Source organism: Sarcophilus harrisii, chromosome 1, assembly GCF_902635505.1.
Source record: "Sarcophilus harrisii chromosome 1, mSarHar1.11, whole genome shotgun sequence".
Taxonomy (NCBI): domain Eukaryota; kingdom Metazoa; phylum Chordata; class Mammalia; order Dasyuromorphia; family Dasyuridae; genus Sarcophilus; species Sarcophilus harrisii.
The window spans coordinates 640616906-640624570 of record NC_045426.1 but is presented as its reverse complement, the minus strand read 5'-3'; the positions used below and the strand labels follow the sequence as shown (position 1 = coordinate 640624570).

The 7665-nt window shown below is 37.8% G+C and overlaps 1 long non-coding RNA gene across 2 annotated transcripts in view; it reads right to left on the bottom strand.

Moving 5' to 3' along the window:
* Positions 1-1875: 1875 nt before the first annotated feature.
* Positions 1876-7665, bottom strand: part of LOC116420713 — a 6195-nt gene continuing 405 nt past the window's right edge. Inside the window, exons 1-3 of one of the 2 annotated variants that reach the window (XR_004231129.1) lie at positions 7105-7320; positions 5443-5532; positions 1876-1976 (exon numbers count right to left, since the gene is read on the bottom strand). This is a non-coding gene — a long non-coding RNA (uncharacterized LOC116420713). Of the gene's footprint in view, positions 1977-5442; positions 5533-7104; positions 7321-7665 lie in introns of those variants that run through there. The other variant, XR_004231130.1, reaches the window with a different exon arrangement.

Below are 7665 nucleotides of genomic sequence, written 5' to 3'. Positions count from 1 at the left end.
AAAATACCCTTATTAAAGGAAATACAATGATGATGTTCTCAATACTGTTGAAATCCAGTAAAAATAACACCATAAAAAGGAAAGTATACCTATATCTAACGGAAAATATTATTCCTAAGATTAAAGAAGAAGATCATCCATGACACTCCAAAAATACCAAAGTTCATTGATTCTTCCTTGAAAAATAAATCCTGCGGAAAACAAGGATGACCTCTTAGAAAATGTTGCCGGACCTTTTTCCCTTCTCAGTCCCACCCTCTAGAATGGCCCTTAGAATCCTTGTCTCTTCCCTCCTTCCCAGTGACAGCCCCGGCTAATTTCTCCACCACCTTTGGAATTACCTAACCATTTACATACAATCTGTTCCCTTCCTCATAAACCCTCCCTTTTCCCCACCTTTTTGAAATCTTAGGCCACAATATATATATATATATATATAAAGAAAAGAAAAATCCACATGCTGCTGTGGGAACCTGGGTCGACTTACACCTGCCTTTGAAAGGAAAAAAGGACCCTTAGGAACAAGAACTGTCAGAGGTTGGAGTAAAGAACAGGTCAGAAAGGGAGTATTTCATGAAGACTGCCCTTTAATATTTTAAATTACCATCCCCCAATTTCAAGTCCACCTTACCTGAACAACTGTGCTTTGTACAAAAACAAATACAAACCCATTTTCAGTGAGCCTGTCACTCCATGATCCCATTTCTGCCACAAAATGTTTCTTAATATCTGCAAGAAGAGGGACACTAAGGGTCAAGGGCATATTTCTGAGACTTTCCCCCCCTCTGGAACTGTCATTCCAAAGGAACCAGGAACCAAAAACTGGGGAGGAAAATGAATGGATGCCCATCAATTTGGGAGAATAGTTGGGTAAATTGTGATATATGAATGCTATGGAACATTTGTTCTTAAAAGCCAAACAGGATGAATACAGAAGAAGCTTGGAGAGACTTACATGAACTGATGCTAAGTGAAATAAAACAAGGCCGAGATCTTTACACTTCCCAACAATGCTGTATGAGTGGATATATTCCGTGGAAGTGGATCTTTGCAAAAGATCTAACTCAGTTTCCAACTGATCAATGATGAACAAGAAGCAGCTATACCAAAGAAAAGAACACTGGGGTAATGTAAACTGTTTGCCTTTTGTTTTTTGCTTCCTGGGTTATTTCTATTTATATCTAAAAATATGTGACATATTTAAATATGGGACTTTCCATCTGGGGGGAGGGGTGCAGGAGGAGGAAAAATTGGAACAGAAGTGAATTCAAGGGGGATAATGTTGTAAAAATTACTTTGGCATAGGTTCTGTCCAATAAAAATTTTATTTAAAAAGTGGGAATAGGAGTTTTCCCCAACTAAATCTGTCTCATAGAACAGGACCACTAAACTCCTGCTGAGGAGAAGGTACTGAAGTGGAGGGAAATGAATCTCCTGATCTCATGGTCTCCAAAGACAACTCATTATCACTTCTTTACCCATTTTTTTTTCCTTCAGGAACATTCCAGAAGAGGAAAGAACAAAAGCCAGGGGATAGAAAGATGTTAGTGGGAGGTTCCAGGGACCCAAAGAGGTTCCTTAGCTCCAGCCATAGACCCCCTGAGCAGAGAGGGCTCTGGGAATTTGTGACATATGTTGTGCTCCTGTAATTTTTCTATCTTTATTGGCTAATAGGCTAAGCACTGTCTAAAAAACCCCAAAGACTATTTATTAAAGGGCCTACTGTTGCTATTGTTGTGTTAAATGGGTTAGGAAAGAAGAGGCGGTGAGTATTTATATCCTTGTGCCTTTCCTACTCAAATTGTCCAATAGGGCTCAAGGAATGAATTCCCTGCCTTAATTTTTTATCATACTTACCATAATATTAAATTGAGTAATACATATGTACTAAATACATGTGAAGGACCATCCAGAAGCCAATGACGTCCCTCATCATCTTTCCCACCTCGGATCCATTGACATCATCTCTTCCTCACCTGAAACACATCATACCAACTGAGAATAGGTGACCTTCAAACTCTGTCAATGGCTGGAAAGACGTTCCATATTGGTCTTTGGAATCTTCATAAGAAAAAAAAGGTCAGTTATGAGACATCCTTCCAGAAGAGAGGAACATTCTGGGTCAAAATCAGGAGAAATGTGAATCTAGCTGAACATAGAAGGAAGAGGGATCGCATAGCCATAGCCCAACCTTCCCAACCACTGTGTTCAGGGGTCTCACTTCCTTAGCATGTTCTATGGCACCATGAAGCAGAGAACAAAGAAATAATATTTAAGACCAATCGATACTTTTCCCCATTAAGTATTAGAAGTTATATAATGATCAATCCTGATGGATGTGATGCTCTACAATAACAAGGTGGATTGAACTAGTTGCATTTTGTTCAGTGATAAAGAGCCCCTTCTACCCAGGGAGAGGACTGTGGGAACTGAGTGTGGAACCAACAGCATTCTCTCTCTCTGTTATTTGATTGTATTTTGTTTTCCTTTCTCAGTTTTTCCTTTTTCTTTCTTCTTGATCTAAGTTTTCTTGTGCACCAAGATAACTGCATGAAATATGTATGCATATATTGGATTTAATATGTGTTTTAACATATTTAACATGTATTGGACTACCTGCCACCTAGTGAAGGGGTAGAGCAAAGGAGGGGAAAATTTGGAACAAAGGTTTTAAAGTCAATCGGAAAAATTACTCATGCATATATTCTGTAAATAAAAAAGCCTTAATAAATGAATGAATGAACGAATAAAAGTATGAATGAATAAATAAATAAATGAATAAATAAATGAAATTTCTTTAAAATGCTGCTATTTCTTTTTCTCTTCTTCTTCTTCTTCTTCTTTTCTTGCTCCTGTTCTTCCCTTCACTCTTTCTCTTTTCTTTCCCCCTTCTGTCACACCTGAAGAATCATATGTTTATGTCATTGCTTATACTTTGCAAGATATCTTTGGGTTTGGGGACTTTTTTCTTCTTCTCCATTTATTTATTTATACTGTCATTTATATACACAAATGAACAATATCAAGAAGAATCTTCTCAGTCATCTATTTTTTAAATAAATAAACAAGCATTAATAAAGCTCATTGGGATTCAAACAGGCTTCTTGATAGTCTTAACTTTAAATGCAAATCATTCTTGTTCTCAATGAATGGACAATAATTGACAAAACCCCAAACTCATTTGGTTTTGATGTTTGTTTGTGTTTGGTTTTGATGGTTCAATGTATAAAAAACAATTTTTCTACTCTGGCAACAAATCTTCCTGTCCCACAGTGATACTTTAGGATATCTTGCACTCCAAGAGATATTCTGCGAGCCAATTCACACTGGCCTAATTGCAGTTACTCAAATAAGGAGCAATTTATCCTGACTCCTGGCATTTCTTTGGTTGTTTGCTGCCTGTCACAACGGCCAATTCTTCCTATCTCCAGCTTCTAATCCTTCAGCTGTCAGTTTAAAATTCTTCCTTCTACAGGAAGTCTTTCTCTATCCCCTTTAATTGTAGTATCTTCCCTCTGTTGATTATTTCCCATTTATTATGTATATAGTTTTTATGTAAATAAGTATTTATATGTTGTCTCCCTGCTTAGAATATAAAGTCCTTGAGAACAGGTACTATATTTTAGCTTCCTTTGTATCCTCAGCCCTTAGAAAAATATCTAACACATAGCAGATACTTTTTTTTAAAAATAACTTTTTATTACCAGAACCCATGCCAGGGTAATTTTTTACAACATTATCCCTTGCACTCACTTCTGTTCTGATTTTTCCCCTCCCTCCCTCCACCTCCTCCCCAAGATGGCAAGCAGTCCTATACATGTTAAATAGGTTACAGTATATCCTAGATACAATATATGTGTGCAGAACCGAACAGTTCTCTTGTTGCACAGGGAGAATTGGATTCAGAAGGTATAAATAACTCGGGAAGAAAAACAAAAATGCAAGCAGTTTACATTCATTTCCCAGTGTTCTTTCTTTGGGCATAGCTGCTTCTGTCCATCCTTGATCAATTGAAACTGAATTAGATCTTCTCTTTGTCAAACAAATCCACTTTCATCAGAATACATCCTCATACAGTATCGTTTTTGAGATATATAATGGTCTCTTGGTTGTGCTCATTTCACTCAGCATCAGTTCATGTAAGTCTCGCCAATCCTCTCTGTATTCATCTTGCTGGTCATTTCTTACAGAACAATAATATTCATATACCACAATTTACTCAACCATTCTCCAATTGATGGGCATCCATTCATTTTCCAGCTTCTAGCCACTACAAACAGGGCTGCCACAAACATTTTGGCATATACAAGTCCCTTTCCCTTCTTTAGTATCTCTTTGGGGTATAAGCCCAGTAGAAACACTGCTGGATCAAAGGGTATGCACAGTTTGATAACTTTTTGGGCATAGTTCCAAATAATAGCACATACTTTCGATTGACAGAGGGGATACTTCAGTCTTTTGGAAAATCTCATGTATATGTTTGTGGCTCAGTATTACCTAACAGATAAATATGACTAAGGTCTCTTTCACTATGGAAGACCATGCCATATGACTCTTTGGAAGTTTAAACAAAATCACTCAAGAGACAATATATAATGTTTACAAGACAGCATCGCCATTGTAGTGACTCAAGTATCAAAGTGTGGTAGGGCTGGAGAAAAATTTTAATTTAACAGCTTTTTTATGTCTTGCTCACTTCTATAAGTGAGTGGGGGCAGAGTAGAGGACCATTTTATTAGTTAAGGATTTTCATAATACTAGGGGTATAATATGAGTGGAACATAGAAAGTTCACCCAATACCTGGGTAGGCTACTTGAGTACCATCCTGACACTTTCTGATTAAAGAATGAGTGAAGAACCTCTATCTTGAGTGTTGTGGGAGTGCTTGGAGGTATTTTGGTGGAAGAGGCCATTCTTAGAATTATATAGTTAGTGCTTAGAGCATCTCCTAAGCCATTTATCCCAACCCAGGAATATAGATGAGGAAACATCCAGGGAGGTTAAGTAGATAAGTGAGCATCAGAGATGAGACTTGAACCCAGGCCCTCTGATTCATTCCAATGTAGCAAGCTTCTTGAATAATCATTCTTTATTTCCAGATAATCACAAAGGAGGCAAAAAAATTGAAACATTCTAACTTGACATAATAGATAGGAACTTAAATTATTTATCATCATCATGCTTTGTTCAAATACTGAGATGAAATCAAAGATGTTGGAAATGCAGAAAAAGATAGGGTACCAGGAAGAGTCCAAGAGAGAGAAAAGGAAAAAGAGGGAGAAATATGAAAGAACCTGAAGGTAATTTTTGGTAATAAGAGAATTGTTGATTGTAACAAATGATCATGTGGCAGAGAGGACCAAATCTCGATAGGATCATGACTCAGTTCTCAAGAACCATTTTTCAAATCCTGGGAAATGAACAAGAGCAACCAGTCTTACCTGAGGTCAATGTGAGCATCTGGAATAAGAGGAAGGAAACTGAAAAAGGTGAGAAAATGGACTCCCATGGTCTGATGGTCTTCATTATACCTGGAGGAAACAGAAGAGAGGAGAATGGAATGTGTGATAGGAAGACAGGGAGTTGGTACTGGTGATGAGACATGGGGTATTAACATGATAACACAACTAAGTCCATGTCTATGACAAGGATATGAAGATTCAGTCCTTATGATAGGAGGAGGATAGGGAAAATCAATGATTTTTATAGGAGGAGTGCTAATCAGTAAATATTACAAGTATATCAATTACAAGTCTAGGATCAAATAACTGCTAGTAATGGCCTGAGGTCATTTTCCTTGAAGACATGGGAAGGTATTGAAAAAAACCCAGATAAGCTGCATCTTTGTGTTACATGCAAATAACTCTGACTTGAATCTGGATCAACATCAGCTACCTACTCTATAGAAGGATGTCTGTGTCTCTTCATACATGTTTCCAACAAAAAGCAAGTGAGCAAGTCTGGCCTCAGAGATTAAAGCAGAGATGGTGTATGAAACTTGAGGGAAAGAAGGAAGCATCCTTAACCAGTCTCAGGAGCATTGGCCAATATGACCCTAGGAAGAAGAGGACATTTCTTGGGGAGAATGAATCCTTTTGGGGGAGGGTAACAATACATCTACCTTAAGTTGAATTCCTCAGGAATCAGAAATGTAAACTGGGATAGAGACAAGAATTTATTGGGACAAATAGAGATAAGCCATGTTCTATATAATGGTCCCACTTTATGTGTTAGAGTTGGGGTGATGGTCAGGGCGTTGTCTGATAGAAGCTATCTTTCTTCTCAAGACTATATAATTAGGTTCAGATACTTCCAAATGGGTATGATATACTTTCTTCCTTTCTAGGAGAGGGTGACTTAGTATCCACTTCTTTTCTATGTGTTTATGGGAAGGGAGTTGTTTCCTTCTTGGGAGAGAATGTGCCCTGTCTGGGGAGGTGGATACTCTATCCTCTGGGGGAGGTGGATACTCTATCCTCTCTTTCTTGGATAGAAAAGAGCTACCACATGATAGATCCTGTGTCTGGGCCTCCCCCTTCAGGCTAGCCTCTTGATGCCTGCCTCTCCCTCTTGTGATCTTTGATCATGGGTGGTGTTAGAAACCAGAGAAGAGACCTGCTCAAAGGTGAAAAGTACCCCCCTCAGAGATATGGGAGATGTAACCCAAGAAAGGATCAGTGTTTAAAGGCTGCTTCCAGTTCCTGATTGAGTCCCATTTGTCAAAAGGAATTCAGCTTTCACATTGGAAACTGGCAACTGCTAATTTGCTGCTACAATGATTGTTCCCTAATACTAGTTAATTCCTTCTCCTCTAGGACTCCCCCCACAGTCTCATTCATTCTCCTTTTTTCACTCTGAATGTATTTTCAGGGACTGGGCTGTAGACCCCTTCCTCCCTTAATACAGGGCCCCCATGTTTAACATATGTTGGATTACATGCTGTCTAGGGGGAGAAGGTGAGGGAAAAATTTTGGAATGCAAAGTTTTGCAAGGATGAATTTTGAAAACTATCTTTACATGTATTTTGAAAATAAAATGTTATTATTTTTAAAAATTCAGTGCCTCATCTCCTGAGCCCATTTTGTCCTCTATTTGTGAAATACCTTCAATTTGCAAATTCCTTTAGCCCTGTTTTGGTCCAGAGTCCTTGTGTCCATTCAAAAGCCTGAAGCATGTCAGCTTCTATTAGGGAAATGACCAGAGTTTATATTTTGAATCTATTTGGAGGTATCTGAGATCATGTGACCTTGGGTATCATAGAGAGAGGGATTTAATAGTCATTCTTTCTCAAATAATAATAGTAATAATTTTTTGTGCAACAATTTGAAAATTGCAAAATATTTTATAGATATTATTTCAAATAAACCTTTTTTTAAACAGACGTTTTATGAAGTTTTTCCAAAATATTTTCTGCTGGAAATTTGTTACACTCTAAATATTGGTGGATTCTGTAGCTTCAAAACTGATTCAGAGGCTTAATGTGGTATTGATCTGAGGGAAAGCACGAAGAGGTCAAACAAAGATCTGTATACTCTCCGCCATCCTGGCTCTGCTCCCCTCAAGTAAATCATAAAGAATCCTGAGTTGCAGATATCTTATTATCTCCATTTTAAAATTGAGTTAACTGATCATCAAAGATGTTAAGAGCTTTTCCCCATACTCAC